Genomic DNA, 11891 nt, shown 5'->3' on the forward strand with positions numbered 1-11891 from the left:
CTGATAAGAGACTTCTCCCACAAAATTTAGAATTATAAAAGCTGGCCCCACTCATTCATACAGACGTCCACTGCCTCACAACATGAAGCATCAAAAGAACAGTCAGATCCAGCAAGAAAACTGCTACCAGAGCTCTGGCAATCTTCCAGGCACATGCCGAGACTAATCTGCCTCTCTAAAATTTGCAGGTAGGACATTAGTATGTGGCTATTTACTAAGAATGAGTAAATACTAACAGCAGAAATAAAAAATGAAGACTTCAAAGGTTTAATTATTTGAAAGAAAACTAGTATTACTGTCCTATATCAATGTATAATTGTGCATCATGATTAGAAGCTTAGAATAATTATTTTGATTTTTCAACAAATAAAGTGAACCAGGCAAAACATCACTGTCTGGAACAATGATATGAAGCGGGCATTGAGTGATTATTCTGAATTTTTTAGTACCCTTCCTGCACCATTGTCAATAACATTTAAGAATCTCTATAGGGTTTCACATCTCCATAGCACTATTAAAAGATCATTCAAAACCAACTCCATGCCTATCAAAGAGGTATTATTCCCTATTTTTCAGAAGAAAATATAAAAATGAAATCTCATGTGAAGCAAACATACTCAGTGGCACACGGGAATTGCAGTATGGTTATGCTCAAAACCAAAAGGAACAAGTTACAGTATTTTTTCCTGAAGTCTGCAATACTGTCTCCAACATACCTACCAGAAACAAAGCACCTTTTAACTACACATACTATTATTTTTGCAAAAGACATTTCCATAACTCCCTTGTGTAGTAATTTGTATTTATTTATTTATTTATTTATGGGGAAAACCTGATTTTGTCATATTAATTACAGCAGAAGCCATTAACTTCAATATATTAAAACACTCCAAAACATTCTTACTGCAGAAACACAGAAAATTTTATTACTATTGGACTTCCATGCCTGGACTCCACCTTCTTCCCATCATAGGCCGCTGACTGCTTAGAAGACCACTTGCATTTCATCCAAATTTAATTCAGTTGTGAGCCGTACTCACAACTGTGTTTCATTTTATTTTCAATTTCTTAGCGTTAACAGTAGAAGGAAAAGACCTAAAACACTTTGGCGTACCTCCCACCACTGCTTGAAACAATTCCTCCTACTTGACGTATATAGGAAGATTCTCTGTTTTGTCAGTTTAAGGTGAGAAATCAGACTCCACCAGAAAATTCAGTAAGACTATTTTATGATGGTAAAAACGAATGAGAGTCTACAACATTAGGCTGCATTAGCTACATAACTAACAGTACAGAAGTGTAAAATACTCACAAATTCTGAGGTAATAATCATTATCATATGTGTCTATTAAAAACACATTGAATTGAGAAAACAGACAGCAGACTGTTTAACTCAGACTGCAGTTGAACACATCAACAGTCCACTACTGCCAACAGGAAAGTCTTGCTGCATCCTATCCCCACTCTCCTTCTTCCCTCCTCCCATATACCAAACCTGGTTATGCCATCCTACTCCTCCCCTGTGCTAGCTCTGTAACTTGTCAAGCTATTCAGTGCACTGATTTAATTCATTAATCTAGCAGAAACCAAGGAGAATTTCTTTTGCTGGGCTTGTTTTCTAACATGGTTGAAATGTTAGAAACATTGGAGCTTACAAAACAAGTCTGCTGAATGCCAGAACCCATGTAAGTTATACATAGGGAAACATGGAAAAAAAAAAAAAGGAAGGAGGAGAAAGAACAGGGACCTGTCCAGGAAGCACTAACTTGGCTCTTCCAAGTGTCATGAAACCGTGCTTAAGTTACTATTACAAAATATGATAGAGTGCTCATGTAACAGTACCAGTCAGTTTATCAAAGAAAATGTTGTTGTTCTCAGAATATATATGATTAAAGCTACCTGACAGTTTTCAGTATTTAACACTATGAAGACATTAGGATCATTATCAGCAGGACTATTAACAAGATTCTGGTACAGGCAGTTTCATTTGTTTTGTGCTATTTTTGTATAGAAATTCCTTATCATGGTATAGAATTAACAGCCTCAATCATTTGATTTCTAAGGCTAATACAGTTCTATGACCATGTTTACTCTAGCAAACTTGTTCCCCTTGCTTCTGCAACATCATGCAGAGCTAGTGATCGAGTTTGCAAGAATGCAAGAAAAATATTCTAGAATTGACTGATTCTTCCTTTTTAAAAGTTATGTTACATTATGTTACAGAAATTCACAGTGACATCTTTTCTAAATTTATGACATTCCTTTTTGTTCCTGTGGTCTTACTGAAAACCTTTTAACATTAAGATGACCGGATATTTTCATGGAATTAGTTTACATAAGAAGATTATTGTGCCAACTTCTTCATTTAACTTACAAGAGTTTTTATCCTTGTTTGTTGGCTAGTGCCTGATCACATTTGCTGAGATGAACTTACCTCCTCCTAGATTACTTTGCCAGACTCCCTATTCCACTCATCTTTCTTGCAGTTCATCTGTGCACCTATCCTAGTATTATCTCTTCTTCTTTCTTGACTACAGATGGCAAGAACCGTATGCATCATTTCAGATGAAGTTTCAGCTGTGCTACCTGCTCTGCTCCAGACAGTGCTTTCTTTCCAAATAGTCTAGCTTCCGCAGAGCAGCTTCTTGTAAAGTTACCTGTGTATTGACAATATTTTCCTTGCATCAAATATCATGACATGCCATACTAATATAAATAATAAGTAAGGCTCAGAACCAATCCCTAAGGAAGTCCACTGCAATTATTCCTATTTGATAACCACTCTTCTAGTTCTACTAACCACCTCTACCAGCTCCTTCTCTACCATTCTTTTACTAATGTCTACCTTAAGCAGTAATTTTCCATACTGCACCACATCAAGTATTTCAACCTAGTCCCAATAAATACAACTTGAAAAGATTTATGCATGTGAACAAGTTATTAGAGCAACAATGGAATACAGTATGTCAGCTGAGCTATGGCAACAAACCACACGTGTGTTCTTCACCACAACAAAGAAAGTAATTCAGTTTAGCTTAATCCGCCAACACAGTGGGAAAAAGTTGAACCAAATTACTCTTTATGTTCTATGGACTAAGGACATGCAAACAAGTACTGCAGCACAGCAGACAGAGACACTTAACTCATTGACCTGGTTAACTTTGCCATTTTTCTTTGTAGATCAATTCTTCCCTTCCCCCAAATAAATTCTAATATCCTTATTAGGATCTTTTGAGTTCAAGGAAATCCAGCTCTCTTCATATGAAAAGATAATGAGTCCAATTGGCTTTATTAACTAGGTGGAGCTTAAAAATCACAAAATAATTTAGGTTGAAACAAGGATTTGGAGGTCAGCACAGCTAATTTCGAAGTTACATTAGGCTTCTCAGGGCTTTTTCCAGCCAGGTTCTGATCATCTCCGAGAACGGAGGCTGCAAGACTGCTCTAGACAACCTGTTCCAGTGTTTGAGCATCCTCACCGTCAAGAATTTTTTCCTTAGTTTATAAAAGCTTCAGTTTCAAAAGCAAATGAGCTCTAGACCAACATTTACATAAGGCAAACCCAGTTTGTGACCATTCAATTCAACATAACTTCATACTACAATTCTCACAGTGTTTTAATTTACTATCAAAATAAACATCACTCTGATGTAAGAAGTTATGGGTGAAGGACTTGGCAGCTTCAAATTGTACTCTGTTGTATTGCTATTATATTACCTCTTCCACCAGAAATCTTCATTCAAAAAGAATATATTTTATTCATACCATACCTATTTCTTTAGCTGATCATAATAATAACAGTGCTTCCCCACCAAGCTGACTTTAATTTCTATTTTCTAGGAATAATACACATTCTTTGATGTTCGTCTTCCAGGTCAGATTTCCATTTCACTGCGTTTTCACTATCCCAGCCAGAGCCAGTTTACAGTCTACATGTTGCACTCAACTGTTCTGCTCCAGATTCTGTAGCTGCATGTTTCAGTCAACTGCAGAAGGTCATTTCCAGCACCTTACCCATATGTTTTGTCTCTCCCTACCTGCTTTACACTGCTACATGCATATCACTATTTCCCCATGCTCTTTGCTTCTTCCTCCTAAACAACCTTGCTTCTATTCAAAAGTTTTACACCCCAGTGTATACCTAGCTTGCCCTCATCTTCCACATCCTAAGTAACCTCAAGACCAAGAGAATTAATTCTTTATTCAAAATCATTGTATTACAGTGCATGAGAAAATTATTTTTTGTAAAACACCTTTGACTCAAATCTTTGAATAACACCTATTGTAATTTTTACTGACACTCATGATGGGAAATACTAATCTTTCTGATGCATTAGTATCAGAACAAGTGCCATATATTATGAAACACCACTATGATATTAAACCTCCTAGATAAGGCTGGCTGCAGTGAACTGTGTACCTTTCTCCACACTGATCTCCAATTCCATGTCAATCTGATTTTCTGGGGGGTTGTCCTGGTTTCAGCTGGGATAGTGTTAATTTTTTTCTAGTAGCTGGTATAGCGTTATGTCTTGGATTCAGTATGAGAAGAATGTTGGTAACACTGATGTTTTCAGTCGTTGCTACGTAGTTTCTATACTAAGTCAAGGATTTTTCAGCTTCTCATGCCCCACCAGCAAGAAGGCTGGAGGGGCACAAGAAGTTGTGAGGGGACACAGCCAGGGCAGCTGACCCAAAGTGGCCAACGTGGTATTCCATACCATGTGACGTCATGCCCAGTATATAAACCGGGGGGAGTTGGCTTGGGGGGATCACTGGTCAGGAACCAACTGGGCATCGGTTGGTGAGTGGTGAGCAATTGCATTGTGCATCACTTGCTTTGTATATTCCGATCCTTTTAGTATTATTGTAATTTTATTATTGTTATTATTATCATTATTAGTTTCCTCCTTTCTGTTCTATTAAGCTGTTCTTATCTCAACCCATGAGTTCTACCTTTTTACTTCCGGTTCTCTCCCCATCCCACTGGGTGGCAGGGAGTGAGTGAGGGGCTGTGTGGTGCTTAGTTGCTGGCTGGGGTTAAACCACAACAGGGGTGAGGGGCCACAGTCTTGCAGAATTCATCCCACAGCAAAGGCCACAGCAAAAATTGGCTTTGTCCACATTGCTGTCTGGTGCATGGAACTCCTTTCACTAAGTGAAAGTACATTTTCCCAAGGCCGGTGCCTGTTTTGTCCTGATACTTTGCAAGCTGGACATAAAACTTAACACTGCAGCTGTTTCATGGTATCAACATTTGATATTGCTGTGTACAGTCAAGAGCTGTGATTCTGAAACAGTATAACATGTAAACCCCTTTTTTCTCATTTGCGAAGTCTCCATTCCAACACTTTGAGGCATCAAAGAATTATGAAGATCTCCCTGCCCAATTCTACACCACAAAATCAATTAAGCTATAGTATAACTTTAAAAAAAGTGTAATTTTACATAGATATTTAGCCAGGAAAATTCCAGCCTGAACACTTACATTTGGCCAAGTTGTATTAAAACACCAGCAACAAAAAGTCTACACCCTGAGAAAAAGCTCTCAAAACAGAAGGTGTTAGCCATCACTACGCCATATTAGTTATTATAATAACTGGATTAATTTCATAATTCTGTTGGTAATTTTTACTCCTCTTGTCAAAAAACAGATTATTCAAGCAGCAATTAAAAACCTTTTCTCAAATGCCTAGAGGTTTTCAACAAGGAAATTGTAGCAGCGCTTTTGATATATGAAAAGAAATACAGACTTCCAAAGTGAAATAAACCTGGCAGCACACTTAAAATTATTTATTTAGAAGCTGGCTAGGAGGCAGAAATTGCTGATCAAGAGCACTTAATGAAGTATTGGTGTCCACTTAGCAAAACATTGTTCTCCAGTTCTAAAACCACACAGGTTTGTCTAACTTAAATACCTATATAATGTAGGTTTGTAAATGAGCAACATTCTTCCACAAAAAATGCTTAGATGAGAACTTGTGTTGTACCTATTAGATCCAATATAGCAGAATCCTCACTTGCTAGTTACTTTTATGCAGCAACACTGACAGAAGATTTGGATTTCCTCTGATATATCAGCCCGAGAATTACAGAGAATTAAGAGCAATTAAGAAACAAATACTGAATTCTCTTCTGTAGAACACTTGACTCATGTCCTTTTTAATTTCCAGCTCTTGGCCTTTTCTAGTAAAAAAGTGTTGAGGCTTTTTTTATAAAAAAGTAAATTGAAAGTAGAAAGCTTTATTTATTTTTTGCATGTTAACAATACCAGGAAAATACAATGCTTTGATATAATGCTATCTATTTTGCCAGGTAATAATTTCAGATGACTTAAGATTGTAATACCTTATTTTCCACATTAAGATATTTGTGGAGTAAGTCACGTGTTAAGTAACTTAAAAAGGTATCTGTAGCAATTATTGTCAGAGGAATACATTTTCAAGAAAATGCAGTCTATTTCCATATAAGATAAATAGCATGTAAAAGGTATATATAGAGGAAGCACACAAAGGTTGCCTATAAGCCTTGCTTTTCATCACACTGACTGATTTAATTTAAAAACAAAAATGAGTTGTAACTCGTATGCATGTAAGCCCAAGACAAACAAAAATGCTGATCTCCAGTGCATCTCTGTACTACCAGCCAACACACACACACACACACACTCACTCACTCACTAACACTGCTGTTCTTCCAGCTCTGTTTAGGGTGCTGAACACTGAAAAGTCTCTTCCTAGAGGCAAAGAACACCTTAATTTTTTTTAGTTTTAGTTATTTGAAGAGTGCTATTTTGATATGGAGTTAAGATCTGGACTAAACCCAATTTTCTCTCCATCCAAACCACAAGCTTCCTCAGAAATTACAACTTCTAAAACATATTTCTTGCAGGTTTTTTTCAGGCTAGCTTAGCATATTTAAGCTACTCTTAAAATGATTTTTAAAATACAAATATCTTGAACTAAAAACCTCCCACTAATTAAGACTTTTTTCTTGAATTCTAACTTTTAAGAACATTTGAACATTTTAGCATTGCAGAAACCATATTTGTTGAGACCTATCTGCCAGATTTCTCAAACTTTCATAGATTATTCTATTAGAAGCAGAATACAAAAAAATACAGTTTTGCAGTTTTTCTTTCAGGGACATGAAGATTGAAACAAGTATGACCTAACTCCACAAAAACTTAAAGAAGAACTACAATCTGCTGCTTCTTCAGATCCTAACCTAGGAAGAAGCACTACTGAATAACTGGTCAGATGAAGTTTCAGGTGTGTTAATTGAACCTGGGCAAAGCAAAGTGAAAACAAAACAATTAAAAAAAAAAAATCCAGTGAGCTTTTTTCCTCCTAAACACACTTGACAATAAACGGCATAAAATGGTGAAATGAAATATCACACTACAGTAAGTTGGACTTTAGAAGTGACTTTACTTCTGTTTTTCTAAAGCCTGTCCACTCACTACAAGCATAAAATTTTGATGAAGACTGAATATATCTTTTTAGAACTTTAATTAAAATTATTATTTCATATTATTACAATTTTATGAACAGAACACAGTTTGTAACACAATTCAGTAAGAATCCAAAGAGAGGCCTGAAGGCATGCAAATGTGCAATCCCCTCTTGAATTCTGTTAAATTTCAGCAGCTCCTAGTATTCTATGGTTTAACTACATAAGGCCTAAAAAAGACAGTTCTTCGTAGCAATTTTGAGTTTCCATTCCTCTTCCTTGTTTCTAAAAACATCCTTGCGTCCTTCCATTACAAACAAAAAATCCTGATTACTACTAGACAGCTAAACCGTATACTATCAATAACTCACCTCGAAGATGAATATCCTCAGGTTTTCAATTCACCCTTACTGCTTTATTACTCTTCGGATTTAGTCTCATGACCTGATTTAAATCCAACCAAATTCTGCAATGTTTTCTTCACTGTACATCACAACATAACTGCAAGTGTAATAATGATGCAATATATGCTCTGTATCTACCTCCCTTTACTCAGTTGCACACAACAGACAGCTCATTGCCTATACTGCTCTCTTAATTATCAAAACACTGATTTTATTCAAGTCTAGTCAACAGCCATGTTCACAGTAATAACATGCAAGACGAACTGAGCTTGAGATGTCACATCTGCCTGAAGAAGCACCAACTACTAACATTCTCCCTGTCAAAGTCACAGAATCAAAGAACGGCTGAGGTTGGAAGGGACCTCTGGATGTCATCTAGGGGTCCAACACCACTCTAGCAGGGCCACCTACAGCCAGTCACCCAGGACAGTGTCCAGACAGCTTTTGACTACCTCCAAGGATGGAGACCCTACAAATTCCCTGGGCAACCTGTGCCAGTGCTTAGTCACCCTCACAGTGAAAAAAGTGTTTCCTGGTGTTCAGTTTGTGCCCCTTGCCTCTGGTCCTGTCACTGGGCATCACTGACCTCTGTCCTCTCGGCACCCTTCCTTCAGGTATTTATATACATTAAGAAGATCTCCCCTCAGCCTTCTCTCCTCTAGGCTAGACAGTCCCAGCTCGCTCAGCCTTTCCTCACAGGAGAGATGTTGCAGTCCCTTCATCATCTTTGTGGGCCCTTTGCTGGACTCCCTCCAGTACATCCATGTCTCTCTTGCACTGGGAGGCCAGAACTGCACACAGTGTGTCCAGGTGTGGCCTCACCAGTTGCTGAGTTAGACAGGAAGGATCACCTCCCTCGACCTGCTGGCAATACTTTGCCTAATGCAGCCCAGGATGCCAGTCACCTTCTTTACTACAAGGGCACGTTGCTGGCTCATGTTCAACTTGGTGTCCGCCAGGAACCCCAGGTCCTTTTCTGCCAACCTGCTTTCCAGCTGGGTGACCCCAGCATATATTGGTACAAGGGGTTGTTCCTTCCTGCGTACAGAACTTTGCACTTCCCTTTGCCGAACTTTATGAGATTTCTGTCAGCCCGTTTCTCCAGCCTGTTGAGGTCCCTCTGGATGACAGTGCAACCCTCTGGTGTATGAGCCACTCCTCCCAGTTTTGTGTCATGACCAAACTTGCTGAGCGTACACTCTGCCCCATCATTCAGATCATTAATGAAGAGGTTAAACAGAAAAAATGCTAGAATTGGCAAGTTGTCTATAAAAGGAAAGATACTTCACTAATATGGAAAACTGTATTCAATTTTTAAAACATTCTATATTTCTTGCCTTAAGCTACTACTTTGCTTTTCTAGTACCAATAATGCAACTATACTTTAACTTACCATTGTTGCATTTTAGTAGCAGACAAAATTTTACACATATTTTAACACCCCAGAGTTAAGCCTACAACTGAGGTTAGAACTACCAAGGATGTTAACATCACCATTAACAGAAAAGCTTCCCCAAGTGCTCAGTTCCTAAAGACATGAGCCTGCTGGAAATTTAAACTAGTTGGCAGACTTCCCTCCTAAAAATGACAAAGGCTTCTCTGATTAGTGAGGCACCTTTCGTCCCCAATTACCACCACCTCCTCCATTTCCCCATCATTAGTCAACTGCAATACTGGCATACAGCCCATGTTAACAAACCCAGAGCCCCTTATTGCCTTTCTAATGTTGGCATACCTCCTTTGAGAGTGGGACCTCACTGACTTGAAAATAAGTCTATCAGAATCTTTTTATAAACAGCAGTAGCTTACTGGAGGCTTCCTGTGTACATTAAGTAAGCTAGAACAGCATATTTAGGATAGCACTTAAGACTAACATTGGTTGAACAAAAGAGAAACAGCACCACACAGCTCTATCATATTCAGTGAAGTCTCTTTAGCTAAAAATGCATATGCTTTAAGATGTGATGCAACTCAAGATAGCATGGGCATAAAATTCGCAGAAAGAAAGCATTTGGAGTTTTTACACTATGATATAGGTACCTTCATCCTATGATAGAACTACTACCTTCATTCCCCATGCATTTTAGAATGGGGTGCATGTAACACAATACTGTAAGATGAATAAATGTTTTTCTTAACATAAATTTAAGTCTAAGTAGTACATTTTCACTTCAGAAGCCAAAGTCCTACTCAGTATTGTCCTTATGTTCCTGGTTGTCCACCAGTACAAGTCTGAATTATCTTTAGGGATACCTTAAACTGGGGCTAGCAGACCTGTGTGAATTACAGGCCTAATGTCTCTGAAACACTGAATACTTTTGAAACCAGCGACTAGTTGAAGAAGAGGTAACTGGAACAGACACTGAAGACAAAAGTAAAGTTAATTAGAAGTACTAGTAAATGTGAAGAAAACACTCCACCCCAAACAGTTCTCAATAGCCAGCTTATCCATCCACAACATTTCACCTTCCTTTGCTGTTCTGCACCAGCCTCAAATACCCTGTAACATAGTGCACTGCACTTGAATTCCAAACCAGCTACAATTGCAAGAGTTCACTTTCATATGGCTGCCTAGAAGACTGCATCTTAACCTAAACCCACAGGCACTGTGGTCTGCTCTCAATCTGAACTGCTAAAATTGCCTTTATCTGTGAAAGCTCGCCACACAGTAATATTCATGTTACTTGAAGGCAATTTGAAGTTAACAAATCACTCCTAACTACCCAAGAATCTCCCATCTGTGTCCTGTCTCATCAGAGCAGTGACATGATATGAGTATCACTAAGATGAAACTCAGACGCTTAAAGATTCTTTATTTTCTTAACAGAAACCAAAATCTCAACACAAGGTTGACTACCACATTTGCACACTTCTCTGTCCAGACATTTCTCAATGCCCCTATCTCGCTACCAGCATCCCCCCAATTCAGTCAGCCAACTTTAGAATAAAAGCATAACTATGACTCTCTCCAGCACTGAATCAAGAAAACCAGTATTTTTTACACATGGAAGACAAGCCAGTATTAGGTTGTTCATTTCAAACTGAATAGACACACAGTGGTTCAGGTGACCTACAGAGCACACATACACACACAAACACAAAGAGGACTAGTATCACCAAATTCTACATTTACTTCAGACTCCTAAATAGATGGATTAATACAGTTACTTAAATAAGTAACAGATGAAGTTTGCATTGCATGCAGGTTTATAACTTTAGGTGCTAATACAACCACTAGCAGAAGGCACAAATTGTAAAGGTATTGCAATATTCAGAGAAATTTCCCATACCGGTATTTGTGTAATCTAATGCTTCTCTCATTAAGTCATGATATTATTACTGGGTAGTGCACACAAAGAATTTTGAATGAGCAGGGCAGCAGGAAATTTTATGCAGTGACAACACTGAAAGGAACAAGAATGCTTCTAATCCATTATTTACAGGTTTAAAGGACACTTAGCTCTTGTGCTGCCTTTGATTAAATATAAATAAGTTAAGATTTCAAATGTGTTTTATGAAAAGTAGTATTTATGAACTAATAAAGACATCTATTCCCTTTCTTATCTAGTCAATTCAGAGAACTATACTGCTTACACTGTTATAACAGTAAATACGTTATCAGCTCCTGCACACACTACTCACAAATTTCCCAAATCCAAGATCTAACACCTCAGCAGTGACCAATCTGGCCTATATAACTGCTTCAAATATCAGTATTTAAAGTTAAGACTATATTCCTTGGACAAATTTTAATTCACCCTTCCTGTGAAGAATGAGAGAGTATTTAAATGATCCACCATGGCCACACATAAACTAGAATCACAGGAAGACGCAGTGCCAATAATAGCTTCATCATCTTTTCAGTTGTTGATTCAAAGAAGCTATTTCTTTGAGCCCAATAGTTCTAATATGTTGTCCCTTCGTTACTACTAATACAAATGAGAATACTGTCATTTTGAGAAATGAATTCCAACAAGGTTTATACTGGTCTCCAACAAGTCCAGAATTAAATACAAAAAACCTTTATTACAAGCA

At 37.8% G+C, this 11891-nt stretch overlaps 1 protein-coding gene across 5 annotated transcripts in view; it reads right to left on the minus strand.

Annotated features, from left to right (window-relative positions):
* ZFR (zinc finger RNA binding protein) overlaps positions 1 to 11891 on the minus strand; it is a 48200-nt gene that overhangs the window by 32773 nt on the left and 3536 nt on the right. The gene's annotated exons all lie outside the window — the stretch shown is intronic.

Source organism: Haliaeetus leucocephalus, unplaced genomic scaffold (genome assembly GCF_000737465.1).
Source record: "Haliaeetus leucocephalus isolate CR32 unplaced genomic scaffold, Haliaeetus_leucocephalus-4.0 Scaffold174, whole genome shotgun sequence".
NCBI classification, from domain to species: domain Eukaryota; kingdom Metazoa; phylum Chordata; class Aves; order Accipitriformes; family Accipitridae; genus Haliaeetus; species Haliaeetus leucocephalus.